General features: G+C 37.5%; 1 long non-coding RNA gene across 1 annotated transcript; it reads right to left on the bottom strand.

Annotated features, from left to right (window-relative positions):
* Positions 1-2,783: 2,783 nt before the first annotated feature.
* On the bottom strand, positions 2,784-12,431 carry LOC107971030 (uncharacterized). Its single transcript, XR_001713964.2, has 3 exons — positions 12,158-12,431; positions 5,768-5,947; positions 2,784-4,243 (listed from the first exon to the last, which is right to left on the bottom strand). It is a non-coding gene; the product is annotated as an uncharacterized LOC107971030 (long non-coding RNA).
* Between the last annotated feature and the right edge of the window lie 12,643 nt (positions 12,432-25,074).

Raw genomic sequence — 25,074 nt, 5'->3', positions numbered from 1 at the left:
CCTACTCAATCTATCCCAAAAAACAGAAGAGTAGGGACTACTTTCAACCTTATTCCATGAGACCAGTATTACCTGATACCAAAACCAGATAAACACACATAAAAAAAGAAACCTATAGGCCAATATGACTGATGAATATTGATGCAGAAATCCTCAACAAAATATTAGCAAATGGAATTAATTACCTCATTAAAAAGATCATTCATCATGACTACATGAAATTTACCCCAAGGATGCAATGATGGTTCAACACATGCAAATCAATTAATGTGATACATCATATCAACAGACTGAACGACAAAAACCATATAATCATTTCTTTTTCTTTCTTTCTTTCTTTCTTTCTTTTTTTTTTTTATATGGAGTCTCGCTCTGTCCCCCAGGCTGGAATGCAGTGGCACAATCTCAGCTTACTGCAACTTCTGTCTCCTGGGTTCAAGCGATTCTCCTCCCTTAGCCTCCAGAGTAGCTGGGATTACAGGTGTGCGCCACCACACCCAGCTAATTTTTGTATTTTTAGTAGAGACGGGGTTTCACCATGTTGGCCAGGCTGGTCTTGAACTCTTGACTTCAAGTGATCCGCCTGTCTCGGCCTCCCAAAGTGCCAGGATTATAAGTGTGAGCCACCGTGCCCAGCCTCCATATAATGATTTCAACTGATGCTGAATAAGCATCTGATAATTTCAACATTTCTTCATGATAAAAACCCTCAAAAACTGTGTATAGAAGGAACATACCTATATATAATAAAAGCCATACACAACAGACCCATATCCAGTATCACACTGAATGGGGAAAGCCTGTAAGCTTTTCCTCTAAGATTGGGAATGCTACAAAGATGCCCACATTCATCACTAATATTCAACATAGTACTAGAAATCATAGCTTGAATGATCTGACAAGAGAAAGAAATAAAATACATCTAAATTGGAAAGGAAAAAGTTAAATCATCCTTATTTGCAGATGATATGACCTTACATTTGGAAAAAACCCCTAAAGACTCCACCAAAAAAACTATTAGAAATAATAAATAAATTCAATAAAGTTGCAAGAAACAAAATCAACATACAAAAGTAGTAGCATTTCTATATGCTAACAGTGAACGATCTGAGAAAGAAATAAAAAAGTAATCTCATTTACCATAGCTACAAATAAAACAATATACCTCAGAATTAACCAAAGAAGTGAAAGATCACTATAATAAAAACTTTAAAACATTGATGCAACAAATAGAGGAGATCATAAAACAATGGGAATATACTCCATATTCATAGATTGGAAGAATCAATATTGTTAAAATGTCCATACTACTCAAAGCAATCTATAGATTCAATGCTATCTCTATCAAAATACCAATGACATTCTTCACAGAAATGGAAAAAGAATCCCAAAGTTTATATGAAACTGCAAATGACCCAGAATAGCCAAAACTATCCTCAGCAAAAATAACAAACTGGAGGAATCCTATTACCTGACTTCAAATTATACTACAGACCAATACCCAATATGGCATGGTACTGGCATAAAAATAGACACATAGATCAGTGGAACAGAATAAAGAACACAGAGATAAATTCATACATATACAGCGAACTCATTTTTGACAAACATGCCAAGAACATAGATTGGGTAAAAGGACATTTTCTTCAATAAATGGTGCTGGGTAAACTAGCTATCCATATGCAAAAGAATGAAACTAGACCCCTACTTCTCACCATATACAAAAACCAAATCAAAATGGATTAGAGTCTTACATGTAAGCCCCCAGACTATAAAAATAATAAAAGAAAACATTGGGGTAAATCTCCAGGATATTGAATTGGGCAAAGATTTCTTAAGTAGTACTCTACAAGCACAGGCAACCAAAATAAAAATAGATAAACAGGATGACATCACGTTAAAAAGCTTCTGCACAGCAAACGATCAACAAAGTGAAGAGACAACCTACTGAATGGGAGAAAATATTTACAAACTACTTATATGACAAGGGATTAATAACCAGAATATATAAGGTGCTCAAACAACTCTATAGGAATAAATCTAATAATCTGATTTAAAAATGGGCAAAAGATCTGAATAGTCATTTCTCAAAAGAAGACATACACATGGCAAACAGGCATATGAAAAGGTGCTAAACATCATTAATCATCAGAAATCAAAATAAAAACTTCAATGAGATATCATCTCACCCCAGTTAAAATGGCTTTTATCCAATAGTCAGGCAACAACAAACGCTGTCACGAATGGAGAGAATAGGGAACCTTTGTACACTGTTGGTGGGAATGGAAATTAGTACAATCACTATGGAGAACACTTTGGAGGTTCCTCAAAAAAATAAGAATAGGGCTACCTTATGATCCAGCAATCCCACCCCGGGGTATATACACAAAAGAATGGAAATCAGTGTATCAAGGTTATATCTGCACTCCATGTTTATTGCAGCACTATTCATAACAGTCAAGCTTTGGAAGCAACCTAAGTCTCCATCAACAGATAAACGGATAAAGAAAATATGGCACATATAAACAATGGAGTACTGTGCAGCCATAAAAAAGGAATGAGATCCTGTAATTGGCAACAACATGGATGGAACTTGAGGTCATGATGTTAAGTGAAATAAGGCAGGCAGAGAAAGAAAAATTTTGCATGTTCTCACTTATTTGTGGGAACTAAAAATCAAAACAGGTGAACTTATGGACACAGAGAGTAGAAGGATGGCTACCAGAGGCTGCAAAGGGTAGTGGGGTCCTGGGCAGGCGGGAGTTGGGCATGGTTAAAAGGTACAAAAATAGTTTGAAAGAATGAATAAGACTTAGTATTTTGCTACCACTACAGGGTGACTGTAGTCAAAAATAATTAAGTTCTATATTGCAAAATAACTAAAAGAGTACAATTGGATTGTTTATAATACAAAGAATAAGTGCCTGAGGGGATGGCTACCCATTCACTCTGATGTGACTATTTTGCATTGCATGCCTGTAGAAAATATTTTATGTACCCCATAAATATATATATATCTACTGTGTACCCTCAAACACTTAAAAAGATGGGAAAAATTCCATGCAGATGCTTATATATATATACACACACACATATATATGATAAAACAAAAATTTATTTAAAAAATAAAGTTTTAAAATAAAATTTTGATCCACCAACAACTGATTTTTGAATAGGGCATATGGTTTGATATCCAATTGTCCCAGAGCCGAATTTATCGAATAATCTATCCTGTCTCTGTAATACCACTCCTTCATACATCATTTCTCTACCATGCTGAGTCTGTATTACTCACATTTACATTCTGTCAAGAGATACTATCAAAAAGTTGATACAAGGCCAGGCACAGTGGCTTACACCTGTAATACAAGCACTTCGGGAGGCCAAGGCAGGTGGGTCACTTGAACCCAGAAGTTTGTGACCAGCCTGGGCAACATGGTGAAACCATGTCTCTACCAAAAATAAGAAAACTAGCCAGGCATGGTGGTGCATGCCTGTAGTCCCAGCTACATGGGAGGCTGAGGTGGGAGGATCACTTGAACCCAGGTGGTCAAGACTGCAGTGAGCCCTGACAGCATCACTGTACTCCAGCCTGGGTGACAGAGTGAGACACTATCCAAAAATAAAAATAAAAATAAAAAAATAAAAAAATCAACACAACTAGAAATGGAGATGTAAGTATAATATGTCAAGTAAGAAGGGGCAAAACACCAGAGTGCAATGCAGTAAGACTAGGCATTTGAGGCCTTAAAAGTTGCAATTTGGGAGACACGGATTTGGCTAAGAGCCAAATTCTTTTCCAAAGACAGGAAGGAGAGTAGGAATTTTTCAAAGGATGCCGAGAGTGATTGCACAAGTTGTTTTGAAAGAATTATCATTGGTGGAGGTGGCTGGCTTAGTACATAAGTCCATGGTACATTGGTTGTTGCTATGCAGGAGTTGCAGTGCTGGTGAAATTCAGCTGCTTTCTAAGATGTGGTCATTGTAGTTTAGCCCAGTTCAAAGGTTCAAGGCAAGTTCCTGTTCCTTTTTTTTTTTTTCCTGCAGGGTTTCATGTTGTGTAGGTAGTAATAGAGTGGCTTCTTGACTCCATTTTAGAGCTCTGAACCAAGTGATACTGTTTTGTATATCACATTTCACATTTCTTCATTTTGATAAAGATGTGATGTGAGGAAGCATTGCTGATAAACATCAGTTGGTCAGCCAAAGATTTGTTATCTTTTTCCCTTGGAGGTAGAAACGCCTGTTTCATAAGGAGGTCTGCATTAGTCTATGGTGATTAGCTGTATGTCAGGAGAAGGGTATAACTGATTAACCATGTCTGTAGGTCATTACTCAGTTTTCTTTTCTGAAATAGAGTGTGAGATTTCAGGGATAGGATAAAAGGGAAGTTTACAAGGCATGGTGGGGCACACCTGTAATTCTAGCTACTTGGAAGGAAATTCTAGAGAGAGTACCTCCTTGGCCATGGAGTGGGAGGAACAAGACAAGGTTAGATGGACTTTGATTCTGAGGACTTATAAAATTGCTAGCCTAACGTCCTATTTCTGATGCCTTTCAATTTTCAAAAGCATTCAGCATGCCAAAGTGCCATATTTTGGAAAATCATGTTCTGCAGCCCAACATTCTCTTTCCTGAAACTTCCCTGGACGTTTTACACACTAAAAGCTGAGTTGGTGGCTGTGGAGAGAAAAATTGAGTTTGTAGCTGAGTGGCAAAGGATACCACTAAACTGGTCTATTTCTGAGAATAGGCCAGTGAATTAAATAGTTGTGTCTCATTTCAGGAGACGGTGTTGCAGTCAGGCTCTCTCAAACTGAAGAAGAAGAAAGGTTAATGTTTGGAACCCTTTTTTTTTTCTTTTTCTTTTTGAGACGGAGTCTCGCTCTGTCGCCCAGGCTGGAGTGCAGTGGCGCGGTCTCTGCTCACTGCAAGCTCCGCCTCCCGGGTTCACGCCATTCTCCCGCCTCAGCCTCCCTAGTAGCTGGGACTACAGGCGCCCGCCACCACGCCCGGCTAATTTTTTGTATTTTTAGTAGAGACAGGGTTTCACCGGTTTGGAACACTTTTTAAACCAGTTTCTTTAGAGTTTGGGGGGCAATCAGTTGAAGTGCTAGATGTTAGACTCAAACCATCTTCAGTTAAAGTGGGAGTAGGCAGTGGCAATCTGTCACATTTTTCTGGTCTGTAGTTTGTGTATCACAAGGTTGTTTACATGTGAACTTCAGCTTGCAGGGCCTCAGGAGCAAGCTGCAATTTCACTGAGTCCAAGTCAGAAAAATGGAAAGATATGAAAATGTTAGTTTGGAGATTTGTAGCTAGGAAAGAATTCAGGATTCAGTCCAAATTGTTGTAATCAAATAATAAAAACTCACAAACAAAGGACAAGGCTAGAATCTAATAACGTGTACTATAGTTTTCTTCTGAAAAATAATGTCTCTCTCTTTAGTCTCCCATTTCTACCAAAGCTAAAACATAGGAGGACCAATTTATTTGCAAAATAACTTTTAGTCTTAGTATACTTTGCCTGATTGTTTGCAGTAAGAGTAGTGATTGGCCATATAGGCTATTTTTAAGTTGGCCTTGCTGGAACTTTTAAATAAGAAATCCCAGAATAGACTTTTAAAAGCCTCTTGAGGCTAGGACACTAAGCGAAGGATTCATCTTCAGACTGGGCTTGTAATACCTGTGTGAATTTCTCTCTTCTTGAGGTCCCCAAAATATCTGAGGTAGCTTATTCTGTCAGAAAGTGACAACTTTTACTTACCACAAGGTCAGGAACCCTGTAAGGGAACAGTGTAGATATGGTACCCGGCCAGTCTTTTTCCAAGTCTGTTGGCTTTAAAGTAAACTGCAATTCCTCAAAGCAGCTTGGTCACATTTGAAAATATGACACAAAATTACCAGTCAAAGCTTTTGTAATATAACCAGTGTTTTCAATTGTGTCCTGTTAAAGAAGAAAACATTCCTATGAGGTAAATGTTTCCATTTTCTTACAAAACTATATTTCACCCAATTACTCTAAGCTATGAATAGCTTAAGAGGGAAAAAGAGGTTTCTTGATTCTAGAAAACAAAACAGAAAAAGAATCATCCATGTTTAAGCAAAAAGTCATGAAAAATCATTTCAGCCCTTCATCACTTTAGTCTCATGTTCTTGTTCTACTTGATGTTAGGTTAGCAATTTTCCAATTTTATGTCTAATTTTTCATTAGAGTTTTCTTTTTAACTTTCTACCCCCCAGTCCAATTGTGTAATCTCAAAGTCATAAGCAGAGGACTGTATTTCAGATTACCTATCAGTCTTTCCCATGAACTTCCTTGAAGACACATCACTTTAGAATTAACAGAGAGCTTTTAGAAAACCAGCATCAGAATTAAGCAATTTACTGAATATACCAAGATATATAATATTTTAGGAATCTCATACAATTTTGGAATACATTAATAACATATCCATATGAATATAACTCAAAGAAAGTTAGACATCACTTTTTATTTGACAATGCTTCCCGTATAATTTTAACATACCAAATAAGCCTAATATGTCTCTCTTGGACTTCCAGGGGCTCTTTTTGGAATGTCCAAATATTTAGTTCAAGCTTAAAAAACACTTAATTTAGAATTTGAAATTTGATTTTGGGATGTTTGTCAAATATTAAAGGTTTAAAACACTTGATATCAAAATAAGATCACAAGTCACTATAAAATATTAGTCATTCATTTAGTCAAAATGATAATTAAAAGATTTCAAAAAGTGAAAAAAAACCCTTTACTATTTGATAGAGAGGAGATCAAGTTTTCCAAACAATCAAAAGACCTAATAAAGACAGCATGAGGCAAAGTCTTCTTCCTTTTTTACTGAAAAGGTGAACAAATATTTTACCATTTCTTATTAGTACTACATGAAAATCTTGTTCAAAAGAGAAAACCAAATTGTACTTTTCATCAGTGTATTATTAACACTAAAGTTAATTTAATAAAATATAAACAAATCCATCTAATCTCAATCAGCTTTGACTACAGAAAAGATTTGCATGAACATTTTATAATCTCTCACAATTTTTTCAATTCTCTTTCTTTCCCCAATTTTTTATATCCATTCAGTTTTTCCTGTCATTCTTTTTTATCCTTTCAACTTAAAGGAGCCTTCAAATAACCTCTAAACTAGAAAAAAAATACTTTTCCTTTAACAAAAACCACATTCTCAAGTTGTGTGTGTGTAGAAATGGGGTCTCCCTATGTTGCCCAGGCTAGTCGTGAACTCCTGGGCTCAAGCAGTCCTCCTGCCTCAGCCTCCCAAAGTGCTGGGATTACAGGCATGAGCCACAGTATATGGCTTCATGTTTTTCTTATAACCTTCCTCACCCAAAACACATCCTACATTCTTTGTACACTCTTTATATAGAATTATTTCTCTTATATCTAGTAGTTTTAATTACATATATGATCTACAATTTTAACTCTAGTAACCCCAATTTCGAGTGAGAAAGCTAGGAAGTAAAGCAATTTTAATTGTTATGTATCAAATGCAAAGCCCAGGACAAATGACAGAGCTGCGAAGACAGTTAATGGAGGATCTATCCCCTTCCAGCATGGCCAGGAGGCAGAGCTGGGCCAGGGAGGATGTACTGGGCTTGACTCTACCCTGCAGCTGATGGTCTAGGTGCTGTGGAAGCCTCACCATGACCACCTGTCTAGACTCTGGAATCTAAAGACTCAAAACCAAAGACATATGCTTAAAGACAAATCAAGCAATTATCAAAAATATCACAGAAACAAGTTTTTTGACCTTAAAACATTTAGCAGAAACAACATACATTTTTTTGACCAGTAGATTAAGATTAAAAAGTCTAAAACTCTGAAGACATTTCTATTTTATTTTACCAACAATTTAAAAATCTGCTTTTTATATCAAAGGTTACTAAAGTCATATGAATTTAAAAATTTTGAGATTATTTAATTTATGAGTACTCATTTATTTATAAGTCAACTCAGTACCATGTAGACAATATACAAACACAGACATATACACATTTATACATAATATACAAACACAAATAAAGATTTTATAGCTTTTTTGCTAGGCTGTTTTATAAAGAAATACTTGAGACTGGGTAATTTATAAAGAAAAGAGATTTCATTGGCTCATGATTCTGCAGGCTGTACAGGAAGCATAGTGCTGGCATCTGCTCAGCCTCTCGTGAGGCCTCAGGAAGCTTTTACTCGTGGCAGAGAGCAAAATGGGAGCAGGCATTTCACATGGCAAAGCAGGAGCAAGAGAGAGAGTGGGGGAGGTGCCACACACTTTAACCAACTAGATTACAGGAAAACTCAGTCACTATCCTGAGGACAGCATCAAGCCATGAGAGATCTACCCCCATGACCCGAACACCACCCAGCAGGCCCCAATTCCAACATTCGGGATTACAATTCAACATAAGATTTGGGTAGGGAAAATATGTAAACTATATTTGCTTTTATTTTAAAATTTTAGTCATGAGACAGATAAAACTCACTAGTTTAAAAGGACAGTTAGATTAATTTGTGCCTCTGTAAATGAAACAAGTTAAAGATTGTCTGGGCTGGGTGCAATGCCTCACACAGGAGGGGGTTCACTTGAAGCCAGGAGTTCAATACTAGCCTGGGCAACAAGGCAAGACCCTGTCTATACTAAAACATAAAAAATAAAGAAATTAGTTAGGCATGGCGGTGTGTGCCTGGAGTCCCAGCTACTTGGGAAGCTGAGGTGGGAGGATAGTTTCAGCCCAGGAATTTGAGGTGACCCTGAGCTAGGATCATAACATTGCACTCCAGCCTGGGTGACAGAGTGAGACCCTGTCTCTAAAAGAATACAAAATAAAAAATATTTTTAAATAAAGTTTATTTGTCCCACATGGTTGAAGTGCTTATTGAGTTTTAGAGAAACCAGGGTTGCAAATTTACATCTCAATGCACAAAGAGAGAATTTAAGCTTTTTGAAGAAAGAATTTGGGTATGTTAGAGGAAAATTAAAATGAATACTAAGGTAACACAAAATCATTGAGAATCACCAGAGGATTTTATAAGGAGACCAATTTTAGTTAGATAGGTGGCTTTTAATTTAGTCTCCATTTTACAACTGGACCACTGACCTCAGGGTAGAGCCCATTAATGAATAGCGCAAACAAAACATTTGCAGCTTTTGAGGTCTTTTCACTTATATAGTGAAAAGCAGAAGCAGTAGGAAGGCAAATCATCTAGATCCTCAGAAATCAAGAACCTCATTTTTTACAGTGAATCCTGGGACCTTAAAAAAAAAAAAAAGGAAATGCCACAGGACCAAGCTGTGCAACACTTCCACAGGGTACCTCACGGCAAAGGTAACCCAATGTCAATCAGCCCACTCTGTGATCAGTTCATCCCCCAAGGGAGTCTTATCCCTTGATGATGTGATGTAGCCATAGCCTCCAAGTTTCCAAACCTCACTTTTCTGATCTAAATGCACAAACAAATGAATAGCCCCATACAGTAATAACCATCCATTGTGACTGCTCTCAGCCACCCCCCAGAATTGCAGCCTTTGCTAGTGACCCACTAGCTATCACATACACAAAGATTAAGTTTTCTCTCACAGTACGAAGTAATTCCTGGTATCCCCAGAAGTTAGAGAGATCACGGAATTTAATGCAAAACAGCAGAGCCTTAGAACTGAGAGGAACCTGTCCACAACTCTTGGGGATCCATGAGAAAAATATATGACCCCGAAAAGGGGGTGTGTGGCACTTTTTCTGTGTTCCTTAAGGGGTCTTAGAGCTGCTAGAAGTCCTGTCTAGATTTCTTTATGTGGAATTGAAGATGGCAAAAAAGAAGGAGGAGTAGAAGTGAAAGAAAACGAAATAGCAAGTCTTAGATGTACCAATTTGGATATTTTAAGCTTTCCAGAAGGGCCAATGAAGTTTTACATTTTTCTTAGCAAAAATCATGTGAAAAAGATAAAAAGGAAACAGAATAACCAATCATATAATTAAAAGGGGGTTTCAGTTGACTGAAAAGTAAATCCCACTAGCAGAATCCAAAAGAGAAAAAGTAGAAAGAACTTTTATTTTTTAAAAAAGTATTATAGTCTGAATATCAGCTTTTAATTAAGCTGACTTCTGACCATAGAGCTTTTTTAAAAAAAATTTTTTTTAAATCTCTCATGATGAGGTTTTAGCTGGGACAAACAGCCAATATTTTTGGCTTTCAAACTTTTCCCCCCGAAGTTATCTTTCAAATAACTCACCAAAACCAAAACCCCTTAACCAAGGTTATGACTTAAATAAGAATGCGTGAGACATCTCCAAAGAGGTGCAAAGCAGTCCTCACAAGATCCAGAGGCATCTCAAAGGCAGCTAAATAAAATTTTGCCAGCCACAAATAAAGTACAACCCATATTTCTTTCCTGCCAAATTCTCTAGGACCTCAGCTTCTCAGCTGACCATCTACACGCAAAAGTCAACCATCCCTTGTGCCCCATATATAAAAGATTTTAAAAGTCAGTTAGTGTCTTAGTCTATTTTGCATTGCTATAAAGGAATACCCGAGGTTAGGTAATTCATAAAGAAAAGCAGTTTATTTATCTCACAGTTCTGTAGGCTGTACAAGAAGCATGGCACCAGCATCTGCTTCTGGTAAGAACCTTAGGAAGCTTACAATTATGATGGGAAAGTGAAGAGGGAAAAGGCGTGTCACATGATGAAATAGGGAGCAAGAGAGGGGAGGTGTGCCACGCTCTTTTAAACAACTAGCTCTCACGTAAACTAATAGAACGTGAAATCACTCATTACTGTGAAGACACACCAAGCAATTCATGAGGGACCTGCCTTTATGATCCAAATACCTCCCACCAGGATGTATCTCCAATATTGGGGATCAAATTTTGTAATATATTTGGAGGGAACAAATACCAAAACCATATCAGTTGGTAAGACAGAAAATCAAAAGTTGTCCATAGAAGGAAAAAGGATCAATAACAAATTAGTACCCCAAAATGTTGAGTCACACAAATATCAAATGAGTTTTTAAGTAAATGTTTCTTCTGATTTAAAAGACTTACATCAGCAGGGAATGGTTTCCTGATTGGGAATTAAACCAGGGCAAAAGCAGTAAAAGTGCCAAATCCTAGCCACTAGACCATAGGATGGAGTGCCCGTTCTGTGTAAATCCCACAGGGAACCCAAAGCAGGCAGTGTGAGCATACAAAGGATTTTAACTTTGTTTGAGATCAGATCTTTGCTCTTTAATTTTGTCAGAATTTGTAAGGCTAGCCATGACATTATTATGTGTCTTAAATTTTTTTAATCCTCCCATAAATACAAATAATTATTTAGAATGAGAAATCTCTGAACTATTTTTCAAATAAAGGAGTCTTTCTAATTGAAAGGATTCATCTTTTGGCCACTGATGATTAGAATCTGTAATGGTGTTCCTATTCCAATAGTGACTCCCTCCAATAAGCCCCTCTATGGAGCCCAGGAGATAATTTTTCCAGTTTAGAATAGATTTTTACCACATAAGCAAGAGGGTGTAGAGGGTAGTAGCGGGATGGAAGGGGTTCACTAGGAGCGGGAGGCAACACAGGACAAGGACAAACAGAGGCATGCACAATTTCAGATTTGTTTTGTTATTATTAATAGAAGCTTCTACTTTTTTTCCCCCCAGTTTAGGGTCTTTGAGCTCATTTGGTATTGTTACCACTTAGGGACACTAGTTTACATTCCTGGAGTATTTTAGCTGCCGCATGATACCAAATTAAAGTAGATGTGCCATTTGGGCTGTTTAATCTTTTAATATTTCTTTTTAGCCCTTCTAATTTGTCCATGGAGGAAAACAAGTTTCAGGAGATCAAAAAATCCTCAGGTTGGCCATTATAATTCCAAATCATTTTTAGTAATGTTGATCCATCAAGAAAGAAATTTATAAAATAAAATGAAGGACCATAAATTTTTTTTGTACAAAAACCCAGCAGGGCTTCCAAAAGGGAATGACATAACCTATATATACCCTTAGAAGCAAACGTCTCTATGAGTACTAACCAAAAAGGGAAAAATTCCTTTGTTGACAGCCAGCAACAAAAGACACTCAATAAAAGGCTGAACTTAACCGAGGAGGGAGGTTCAGGGACACAAGAGGACTCACCAATGAGGTCCTGGGCTGTTGGGGAGACGATGGAACACAAAGGGATCCTACAGGTACCATGCTTGAATCCATGGCAGTGCCAGAACGCAGGGGAAAGTTGCGTTGTACCCCACTCTATTCTGACACCATTTAATGTCAACCAAGAAGAGGCAAAAGACCAGACAGTAAAGCAGTAAGACAAAGTGTTTATTGGGGTCTTAGGAATTGCAATTCAGGAGACACAGATTGGGCTAGAAGTGAAATTGTGTTCCAAAGAGGAAAAGGAAAAGGAGAGTAGAGATTTTTAAAAGAATGCTGATTGTGCAAGTTGTTTTGAAAGAATTATCATTGGTGCAGGTGGCTGGCTTGGTACGTGAGTCCATAGTTCATTGGTTGTTGCTGTTCAGGAGTTGTAGTGCTGTTGAAATTTGGCTGTTTTCCAAGATGCTGTGGTCATTGCAGTTTGGCCCAGTTCAAAAGTTCAAGGCAAGTTTCTGTTTTGTTTTTGTTTTTTGCAAGGTTGCAAGCTGTGCAGGTAGTCCTTTTTAGAATGGCTTTCTGACTCCATTTTAGAGCTCTGAAGCAGAGTGATACCATTTTGTATATCACATTTCACAAGTATTTAAAGTTACCTAGGCAACCAGGGGAAAATTAAAAATAACGAAGATCAAAAATCAGGAAGATGAGAGAGGACCAGAGGGATTGTGTGAATTAAGTGCTTGTTTTTCGTATCAGGACTATGAGTCTCAACAGATACAAATCATGAAATAGCGGTCTAAGCACATCATCCATGCTTACAGAGAGCTAAAAGTACAAAACAGTAAAAATTGACTGCTTTAGAGAGTGGGTTCAGGGTTGCGGAAGAGTGAGGTTGGAGAGAGTCTGGGCCTTTCATCATAGGATTTTCTGTACTTTTTGGTACCATTTGCATTCATTACTTTGATAAAATAAAAATTAAGACAGGGAAAGTAGCAGTTTGTTACATGTTGAATAAGCTGTATTAGTCTGTTCTAATGCTGATAATAAAGACATACCTGAGACTGGGTAATTTATAAAGGAAAAATGTTTAATTGACTCACAGTTCAGCATGGCTGGGAAGGCCTCAGGAAATTTACAATCATGGAGGAAGGGGAAGTAAACATGTCATTCTTCACATGATGGCAAGAAGTTGAAGTGCTGAGCAAAAGGGGGGAAAAGCCCCTTATAAAACCATCAGATCTCGTGAGAACTCACTATCACGTGAACAACATGGGGGTAAAACCCCCCATGATTCAATTACCTACCACTGGTTCCTTCCCACGATGGGGATTATGGGAACTACAATTCAAAATGAGATTTGGGTGGGGACACAGCCAAACCATATCATAAGCCAGTATGTCTGAATTACCGTAATTCACTCTTAACTGATTGTGAAGAGAAGTAAATTTGATTGCCTTTTAAATATTAAAATACAAATTATTTTTATAAATACTAGATTGTAATTAGACTTAGAAGTTTTATTATGCTAATGGATTGGATATTTATACAAATGACATTTCCTTATATTGTATTTTATATGCTTAAAACTGGTTTCATCTGAAGAGATCCTTACTGATTATAAGGAGATGTTATTTTATTAGGTGGCTGGTATTTTCAACCTTTACATTAAATAAGTGTGGCTCTCAGACAAGATTAAACAAGATTAAAAAAAACTGGACATTTTTGTGACAATTAAGCGTGGTAAAATACATACCCTTGAGTTAATCTGTTTATACCAAACTTAGAACACATCCATTTCAGAATCTGGCTTGATAGATTCATAATTATGCAAAATATTTTGCCTTCTACTTTTGCACCTGAAAATTTAAAATTATGCTTATAATTAACAAATCATTCAAGTACTAGTTATTCTTCCCTTTTCCTATGTATTTCCTTTTCTTCCCTTCTTCTCCTTCTTCTCTCCCTACTTCCATCCTTTCTCTGTAAATGAAAATTAATATATTCAATTTCCAAAAGAAAAACACCAAAGTAAAAACTCACACTAATCTGAGTCCCACGCAAACTCATTGTTTGCCAATAGTAATTGAAAACATTTTTCTCTTTTAATTCTGAAAATATGCTCTAAGAAGAATATATATATATGTACACACACACACAGACTATAAAGAGTAAATTATAATGATTACAAAATAATGTTTAAAAAATTTAAGAGATTGCAAACTATTTGTGAAATTTATTTTTTGATAATTTTTCTGTTTATTTTACTTTAAGTTCTGGGATACATGTGCAGAATGTGCAGGTTTGTTACCTGGGTATACATGTGCCATGGTGGTTTGCTGTACCCGTCAACCCATCATCTAGGTTTCAAGCCCAGTATGCATTAGGTATGTGTCCTAAAGCTATCCCTCCCCTTGTCCCCCTTTTTTGATAAATTTTAATTTTTTTTCAATTTTTAATTTTGTGAGTACATAATAGGTGTATATATTTGTGGAATACATCAGATGTTTTGATACAGGTATGCAATGTGAAATAATCACATCATGGAGAATGGGTTATCCATCCCCTCAAGCATTTATCCTTTGTGTTACAAACAATCCAATTACACTCTATTAGTTATTTTGAAATGTACAGTTATTATTGACTATAGTCACCTTGTTGTGGGATCAAATGGTATGTCTTATTCATTCTTTCACTTAGCATAATTATCTCCAGTTCCATCCATGTTGTTGCAGATGACAGGATCTCATTCTGGCTGTTTCTGGCTGAACAGTATTCCATACTCCACTGTGTATGAGTAGCACATTTTCTTTAAGCATTCATCTGTTGATGGACACTTAGGTTGCTTTCAAATCTTAGCTGTTGTGAATGGTACGGAAACAAACATGGGAGTGAAGATGTCTTTTAAATATACTGATTTATTTCTTTTGGGTATATACCCAGCAATGGGATTGCTGGATCATACGATAGCTCAATTTTTAGTTTGTCGAGGAACCTCCAAACTGTTCTCCATAGTGGTTGTAGTAATCTCCATTCCCACCACCAAGAGGGGGTTCAGTGTACAAGTGTTTTCTTTTCTCCACATCCTCTCCAGAATTTGCTATTGCCGGTTTTTTGGATTTAAGCCATTTTAACTGGCATGAGATGATATCTTGTTGTGGTTTTGATTTGCATTTCTCTGATGATCAATGATGTTGAACACCTTTTAATATTCCTGTTTGCCACTCACATGTCTTCTTTCGAGAAATGTCTGTTCAAATCTTTTGCCCATCTTTTAATTTGATTATTAGATTTCTTCCTATAGAGCTGTTTGTGTTCCTTATACATTCTGGTTATGAATCCCTTGTCAGATGAGTAGTTTGCAAATATTTTCTCTTGTTCTGTGGGTCATCTCTTCACTTTGTTGATTGTATCCTTTGCTGTGTAGAAGCTTTATAACTTGAGATCCCATTTGTTCATTTTTGCTTTGGCTGCCTGTGCTTATGGGGTACTGCTCAAGAAATTTTTGATCAATGTCTTGGAGATTTTCCCCAATGTTTTCTTGCAATAGTTCCATTGTTTGAGGTGTTAGATTTAAGTGTTTAATCCATTTTGATTTGATTTTTGAATGTGGCAAGAGATAGAATGTGACAAGAGATAGACTATCTATCTATCTAGAAGAATGAAGGATATTCATTCTTCTGCAGATGGATATCCAGTTTTCCCAGCACCATTTATTGAAGAAACTGTCTCTTCCCCAGTGTATGTTCTTGGCACCTTTGTTGCAAATGAGTTCACTGGAAGTCTGTGGATTTGTTTCTAGGTTCTCTAGTCTCTTCCATTGTTCTGTGTGTTTGATTTATGCTGATACCATGCTGTTTTGGTTACTACAGCTCTGCAGTATAATTTTAAGTTAAATAAAATGATACCTGCAGTTTTGTTCTTTCTGCTTAGGATAGTTTTGGCTATTCTGGGTCTTTTGTGGTTCCATATAAATCTTAAGATCATTTTTTCTATCTCTGGGAAGAATGTCATTGGTGTTTTGATAGGGATTTCATTGAATTTGTAAATTGCCTTGGGTAGTATGGGCATTTTAACAATATTGATTCTTCCAATACATGAACGTGGAAAATTTTTCAACATTTTGGTGCCTGCTTCAATTTCTTTCATCAGTGTTTTATAGTTTTCATTGTAGAGATTGTGCATGTTTTGATGAATTCCTAGGTATTTAATTTTATTTGTGGCTATTGTAAATGGGATTACTTTTTTATTTCTTTTCCAGTTTGTTCCCTGTTGGCATATAGAAATGCTACTGATTTTTGTATGTTGATATGTATTCTGCGACTTTACTGAATTTATCACTTCTCATAGTTTTTTGTTGCAGTCTTTAGGTTTCTCCAAATATAAGATAATATCACCTGCAAATAAGAATTATTTGACTTCTCCCTTTCCAATTTGGATGCCCTTTATGTGTTCTCTTAGATTGCTGTAGCTGGGACTTCCAGTACTATGTGGAATAACAGTGGTGAAAGTAGGCATTCTTGTATTCCACACCTGAGAGGCAAGGCATTCAGTTTTTCCCCATTCAGTATGGTACTAGCTGTGGGTCTGTTGTAGATGGCTTTTATTATACAGAGGTATGTTCCTACTATCCACAGTTTTTTGAGAGTTTTTAACATGAAGGGATGTCTAATTTTATCAAATGTTTTTTCAGCATCAATCAAAATGATCATATGGTTTCCATCATTAATTCTGTTTATATGATGTATCATACTGATTTGCATATGTTGAACCATCCTTGCATCCCAGGGCTTTGTTCTGATGAAGGATTCTTTTAATTTATTATTAAATTTGGTTAGCTAGTATTTTGTCAGGATTTTTGTATCAATATTCCTCAGAGATACTGACCTGTACTTTTCATTTTCATGTGTGTTTGTCTGGTTTTGGCATCAGGGTAATACTGGCCTCATAGAATGTGTTTGGGATGATTCCCTCCTCCTATATTTTTCAGAATAGTTTGAGTAGGATTGGTATTAGTTCTTCGTTAAATGTTTGGTGGAATTCAACAGCGAAGTCATTGGGTTTCAGGCTTTTCTTTACTGGGAGAAATTTTATTGCCACTTTGATCACGTTACTTGTTATTGGTCTGTCTGGGTCTTGGATTTCTTCAGGAGTCAATCTTGGTAGGTTGTATGTGTCTAGATATTTGTCTATTTCTCCTATATTTTCCAGTTTATTGGCATATATTTGCTCATAGTAGCCACTAATGATCCTTTGAATTTCAGCAGTATCAGTTTTCATGTCTCCTTTTTCGTCTCTGTTTCTATTTATTTGAGCCTCTCTCTTTTTTTTTTCAGTTAGTCTTGTTAAAGGTCTGTCAATTTTTTTTTAACTTTTCAAAAACCATCTTTTTGTTTCATTGATCTCTTTTATTGTTTTCTTCATTTCAAATTCATGTATTTTTGCTCTGATCTTGATTATTTCTTTTCTTCTACTAATTTTGGGTTTGGTTTGATCTTGCTTTTCTAGTTCTTTAAGATGTATCATTAGATTGTTTATTTGAATGTCTTCCTCTTTTTTTGATGTGGGCACTTATAGTGAAAACTTCCCTTTTAGTACTGCTTTTGGTATATCCCGTAGGTTTTTGTATGTCATGTTTCCAGTACCGTTTCTTTCAAGAAATTTTTCAATTTCCTTCTTAATTTCTTCATTGACCCACTGGTCATTCAGGAGCATATTGTTTAATTTCCATGTATTTGTATAGTTTCCTAAATTCCTATTAATTTCTAGTTTTATTCCATTGTGGTCAGAAAAGATGCCTAAAGATGCCTGATAATATTTCAATTATTTTGAATGTTTTAAGACTTGTTTTGTGACCTAACATATATTCTATCCTTGAGAATGATCTATGTGCTGAGGAGAAGAGTGTGCATTCTGTAGCTCTTGGGTGAAATGTTCTGTAAATATCTATTAGATCCATTTATTCTATAGGTCAGATTAAGTCCAATGTTTCTTTGTTGATTTTCTGTCTGGAAGATCGGTCCAATGTTGAAAGTGGAGTGTTGAAGTTGCAATCTATTATTGCATAGGGGTCCATCTCTCTCTCTTTAGCTCTAATAATATTTCCTTTATATATCAGGGTGCTCCAGTGTTGGGTGCATGTATACTTATTATTGTTATATCTTCTTGTTGAATTGACCCCTTTATCATTATATAGTGACCTTCTTTGTCTCTTCTTACACTTTTTGTATTAAAATCTTGAAATCTATTTTGTCTGATATAGTATAGGTACTCCTGCTCCTTTTTGGTTTCCATTGGCATGGAATATCTTTTTCCATCCTTTATTTTCAGTCTATATGTGTCTTTACAGGTGAAATATGTTACTTGTAGGCAACAGATCAATGGGTCTTGTTTTTTTCATCCATTCAGCCAGTCTGTCTTTTGATTGGAGAGTTTAATCCATTTACATTAGATGTTACAATTGGTAAATAAGGACATAATCCTGCTATTTCATCATTTGTTTTCTGGTTGCTTTGTAGTCTTCTCTTTCTTCTTTCTTTCCTTCATGTCTTCCTCTAGTGAAGGTGATTTTCTCTGGTGATATGATTTAGTTTCTTGCTTTTTATTTTCCTTACTTCCATTGTATGATTTTTGGCTTGAGGTTAGCATGAGGCTTGCAAATACTATCTTATAAGCCACTATTTTAACCTGATAACAACATAACACTATTTGCATAAACAAACAAGCAAAAAAACAACTAATAAAAACTCTGTGTCTTAACTTTGTCCCCCTTTTCTTTACACTTTTCTTTTGTTTCCATTTACATCTTCTTGTACTATGTTTTGAAAAGTTGTAGTTATTATTTTTAATTGGGACATCACATAATCTTTCTACTTAGGATAAGAGTAGTTTACACCCCATAGTTACAGTGTTGTAATATTTTATGTTTTTCTGTGTACTTACTATTACCAGGAAGTTTTATACTTCAGATAATTTCTTATTGTGTATTAATATCCTTTTATTTCTGATTGAAGTACTCCCTCTAGCATTTATTGTAAAATAGGTCTGGTGTTGATTAAGTCCCTCAGGGTTTGTTTGTCTGGGAAAATCTTTATTTCTCCTTCAGGTTTGAAGAATATTTTTTTGCTGAATGTACTATTCTAAGGTAAAATATTTTTTCCTTCAGAACTTTAAATATGTCATGCCACTCTCTCCTGTCCTGTAAGGTTTCCACTGAAAAGTCTGCTGCCAGACATATTGGAGCTCCATTTTATGTTATCTGTTTCTTCTCTCTTGCTACTTTTTAGATCTTTTTTTTTTTTTTTTTTTTTTTTTTTTTTTGAGATGGAGTCTTGCTCTGTCGCCCAGGCTGGAGTGCAGTGGCACGATCTCGGCTTACTGCAAGCTCTGCCTCCCAGGTTCACGCCATTCTCCTGCCTCAGCCTCCCGAGTAGCTGGGACTACAGGTGCCTGCCACCATGCCCGGCTAATTTTTTGTATTTTTAGTACAGACGGGGTTTCACTGTGTTAGCGAAGATGGTCTCAATCTCCTGATCTCGTGATCTGCCCATCTCGGCCTCCCAAAGTGCTGGGATTGGATCTTTTCTTTATCTCTGATCTTTGGGAGTTTGATTATTAAATGCTTCGAGATAGTTTTCTTTGGGTTAAGTCTACTTGGTGTTCTATAACTTTCTTGTATTTGGAGATTGATATATTTCTTTATGTTTGGAAAGTTCTCGGTTATTACTCTTTGAATAACGTTTCTACACCTATCTCTTTCTATACCTCCTTTTAAAGGCAAATAACTGTTAGATTTGCCCTTTTAAGGCTATTTGCTTCATTGTTTTTCATTCCTTTTTCTTTTGTCTGGTCTTATTGTGTATTTTCAAATAGCCTGTCCTCATGGTCATTAATTCTTTATTCTGTTTCATCAACTCTGCTTTTCAAAGACTGTATCCATTGCATTATTCATCTCCAGAATTTCTGCTTTATTCTTTTAAATTATTTCAATCTCTTCGTTAAATTTATCTAATGGAATTCTGAATTTCTTCTCTGTGTTATCTTGAATTTATTTTAGTTTCCTCAAGAGACCTATTCTGAATTCTTCATCTGAAAGGTCACATATCTCTGTTTCTCCATGATTAGTCCCTCGTGCCTTGTTTAGTTCATTTGTTGAGGTTATGTTTCCCTTTTTGGTGCTGATGCTAGTAGATGTTCTTCGGTGTCTGGGCATTAAAGAATTAGGTATTTATTGTAGTCTTTGCTGTCTGGGCTTATTTGTACCTGTCCTTCTTGAGAAGTCTTTCCAGATATTTGAAAGAACTTGGGTGTTGTGATCTAAGCAGTATCTACTTTAGGGGGCACCCCAAACCCAGTAATGCTGTGGTTGTTTCAGACTTGTAGAGATACCACCTTAATGGTCTTAGACAAGATCCAAGAGAATTCTCTGAATTACCCAGCAGAGCCTTCTGTTCTCTTCCCTTACTTTCTCCCAAACAGAGTCTCTCTCTCTGTTCTGAGCCACTTGAAGCTGGGGGTGGAGTGCTACAAGCACCCCTGTGGCTACCACCACTATGACTATGCTGGATCAGGCCTGAAGCCAGCACAGCACTGGGTCTCACCAAAGGCCTGCTGTAAGCACTCCCTGGCTACTGCCTATTTTTGCTCAAGGCCCTGCAGTTCTACAATCAGCTGATGAAAAAGTCGGCTACATCTGTGAACTTCCATTCAGGGCAGCAAGTTCCCCAAGGCCCTGAGTGGTTCCAGAGGTGCTGTCTAGGAGACAAGGACTAGAGTCAAAAACCTTAGAATTCTTCCTGGTGTTCCATTGTACTGTGTCTGAGCTGGCACTCAAATGACAAGATGCAGTCCTTCCCACTATTCCCTCCTCTTTCCAGAGGCAGAGAAGCCTCACCCCGTAGGCACCACCATAGGTCATGGGGAGTTTTGCCAGACTACTGCTGATATTCCCTTAAGGCCCAAGCTTGTGGTGAATGTTGCATGACCTGGGACTCACTATTCAGGGCGGTGAATGTTGCATGACCTGGGACTCACTGTTCAAGGCAGTGGTTTTACCTCTGGCCCAGGACAGGTCCAGAGATGCCATCCAAGAGTGAAGTCCTGAATACAAGGACCCTAAGAGCCCACTTGGTGCTCTATTCCCCTGTGGCCGTGCTGGTAATGAAGGTGCAAGACAAAGTCCCCTTTACTCTTCCCTCTGCTTTTCTCAAGCAGAAGGAGTTTCATGCCATAGCCACCACATCTGGTAATGTGCTGAGTCTCACCTGAAGCCAGCAAATTTCAGAATCTCACCCAAGGCCCTTGGTGTAGTACCTGGTGTTGCTGCTGGTTGTTCAGGGCCCAAGGGCCCTTCAGTTACCAAGTGATGACTGCTGCCAGGGCTGGGTTTTTCCCTTCAAGGCATCTGGTTTCTTCTGGCCCAGGACATATCTAGAAATATCATCTGGGAGCTAGGGCCTAGAAAGGGGGCTTCATGACTTTGTCCAGTGCCCTATCCTGCTGTGACTGTGTTGGTATCCAAGATGCAAGGCATAGTTCTCCCCACTCTTCTCTCTCCTCTCTTCAAGCAGAAGGAAGAGGTCTCTTTTGTGGCTGAGAGCTGTGCAGCCTGTGGTTATGGGAGGGGTGATGCCAGCACTCTTTTAGCTGCCCTGGCTGGTGTCTTGGTAGGTCGTGTGCACCTTCCCCAGTCTACTGTCTCTGGACACATTTCATCCCTAGGACTCGCCTAAGTGTTGCAATATTTATGGCCTTGGTGGCCTTTCAAGTTTTCATGGAGACCTAGAGCGCAGTTGCCCTCTGTGCGAAGTTTGCAGGAACTCAAGTTCAGACCACTGGGATCAGCAATTCTCCTTTGGCTAGGGATGGTTTAAATGCTCCCTCTTTGGGCAGTCATCAGCTGAATTTGGTCTGGTTTTCTTTTCTGCTCTAACAGGACAATGCTGAGTTCAGTGCCTCATAATTGCTGTGCTCTCCCTCTCCTAGCACCCAGAGATACTCCCCACCCCATGCTGCTGCTGCAGGGTTGGGGGCAGTGTTGGCAATTCCAGGCTGCTTTTCTATCTCTTCAGTGCCTTTATCAGTTATATGAAGTTAAAGCCAAGTACTCATGAGTGTGCACCTGATATTTGATTCTTATGAAGGTATTATTTCTGTGTGAATAGTTGTTTACTTGGTGTTCTTGAAGAGAGGTTGATTGGTGGAGCCTTCTATGGCGCCATCTTGCTCCCTATTTGTGAAATTTAGGCTAGAATTATAAACTCCTTTTATCATGTGTTCAACTGTATCATGTATCTTATAGTTCAAATTTAAGACATATGCCATTTTTGAAAATAGCCCTGCTTTTTAAAAATTAACATTTTGGACACATATTGCTAATGCTGAATTACGGATACAATATTATTTGATTGCTGAATAGGATCTCTATTCCATTAAAAAATCTCATTGAAGTATGAGTAAATCCAGGGGGCAGAAACTTTTATAACTGAAATTTTTTGACTGTCTAAAGAATCCTTGCTACTATTGGAATCCACCTTTGTGAAACTGACAAAATTAGCATATTCTGGTGATGACTGCTTTTGTTAGTCTGTTCTCACATTGTTATAAAGAACTACCTGATAATGGGTAACTGATAAAGAGAAGAGGTTTAACTGGCTCACAGTTCCACAGGCTGTACAGAAAGCATGGCTGGGGAAACCTCAGGAAACTTAACAATCATGGCAGAAGGTGAAGGGGAAGCAAACATGTCTTGCCATGGCAGAGCAGGAGAGAGAGAGAGAGAGAGAGAAGGGGGGAAGTGCTAAACAACCAGATTAAGATCTCATGAGAACTCACTCACTATCATGCATGAGAACAGCAAGGGGGAAATCTGCCCCCATGATTCAATCACCTCCCACGAGGTCCCTCCCGCAACAGTGGGAATTACAATTCAACATGAAATTTGGGTGGGGACACGAAGCAAGACCATATCACTTCTCATATAGTTATTCTGCTGTGAAATACCAATGCAATGAATTATTGGATTAGTCAGGACTCTTGATTTTAACAAAAACTTATCTCAAATGAACTTAAGCAAAAAAAAAAAAAAGAGAGAGAATCTGATGAATCTGATGGCTCACATGATCTTGCATGGCCAAAGGTGAAGCTAGTTCCAGGCATTCAAATAATATCATTTCAATTCTGTTTTTCTCTTTCCATCTCTTTGCTCTATTTACCTTAGTGTTGGCTTCATTCTTAAGCAGGCCTCTCACACTAGGCTGCAAAGGCAGCTTCTGACAACTCCAGGCTTACATCGTCCCTGGTGCTTTCAGTTTTAGAAGAGGCACTTTTATAACCAATGTCTATATCAATCCTGAAAAAGATCCAGGCTTGGCTTTATTTGTACAATGTTAGGAAACAACCAGCATGATCAGGAGGATGGTATATATTGATCAACCTGGGGCAAGTGAACACTCTTGAGGTAGGGGAAGCAGAGTTGTGTGATGATGGATTTTTCTCCCCCGTAAGGCAATGGAAGGTTTCAGAAAGAAAAGATGTAGGGCAGTCAATTCTGTATCTACCACTAATCTACTTTCTATCATTATGGATTTGCCTATTGTGGACATTTAATGTCAATAGAAGCATAACGTATGTGGCCTTTTGTGTCTGCTTCTTTTAACTTAGCATAATGTTTTCAAAGTTCATCCATGTTGTAGCATGTGGTTTTGTCCTTCATGAATAGTTCCTGCTTTCCCTGAGTCTTTGTGTTTGTTTGCTTTGGATTCTATCTTTCATGTTGGAAGTGTTCCACAAATGTCTGATAAGCCTTGGATATCTGCTAATTTTTTTTTTAACTTTATTATTATACTTTAAGTTTTAGGGTACATGTGCACAATGTGCAGGTTTGTTACATAGGTATACATGTGCCATGTTGGTGTACTGCACCCATTAACTCGTCATTTAGCGTTAGGTATATCTCCTAATGCTATCCCTCCCCCCTCCCCCCACCCCACAACAGTCATCCAATTACTGGGTATATACCCAAAGGACTATAAATCATGCTGCTATAAAGACACATGCACACGTATGTTTATTGCGGCACTATTCACAATAGCAAAGACTTGGGAACAACCCAAATGTCCAACAACAATAGACTGGATTAAGAAAATGTGGCACATATACACCATGGAATACTATGCAGCCATAAAAAATGATGAGTTCATGTCCTTTGTAGGGACATGGATGAAACTGGAAATCATCATTCTCAGCAAACTATCACAAGGACAAAAAACCAAACACCGCAAAACCAAACACCGCATGTTCTCACTCATAGGTGGGAATTGAACAACGAGAACACATGGACACAGGAAGGGGATATCTGCTAATTTTTAAAAGAGGGGGACCAGAAGTTAACTGGAATATCTAAGAGTGTGTAGGTCTTGTCAACTTACAGTTTCACTGCAGCGTGCATGTATGGTGAGGCCATTTCAGGGAGATTTCTAGTATAGTACTGTATTAGTTTCCTAGGGCTACCATAACAAAGTAGCACATACTGAGTGGCTTAAATAACAAAAATTTATTTTCTCACAATATTAGAGGTCAGAAGTCCAAGGCAAGGTGTTGTCAGGGTTTGTTTCTTCTAAAGTCTCTCTCCTTGGCTTGTTTATGGATGTTTTCTCCCTGTATCTTCACCATAGCCCTCCCTCTGTATGTGTCTGTGTCCAAATTTTCTCTTATAAGGATACCGGTCATATAGGAAAAGGGCCTACCCTAATGACTTCATTTTTACCTAAATTACTTCTTCAAAGATCTTATATCCAACTACAGTCACATTCTGTGGTAAGACTTCAACATATGAATTTTTGGAGAGCCCAATAAGCCTATAACAAGTACCGTTATATCTCTCTTCTTGGGCTACTCAGATTGCTCCCAAATTCCTTCCTGGAAGATTATAAACCAGGCAAATACAACTCTGGAAACTAAGT

Source organism: Pan troglodytes, chromosome X, assembly GCF_028858775.2.
Source record: "Pan troglodytes isolate AG18354 chromosome X, NHGRI_mPanTro3-v2.0_pri, whole genome shotgun sequence".
Classification (NCBI taxonomy): Eukaryota; Metazoa; Chordata; class Mammalia; order Primates; family Hominidae; genus Pan; species Pan troglodytes.
This window is presented reverse-complemented; position numbering and strand designations above follow the sequence as displayed.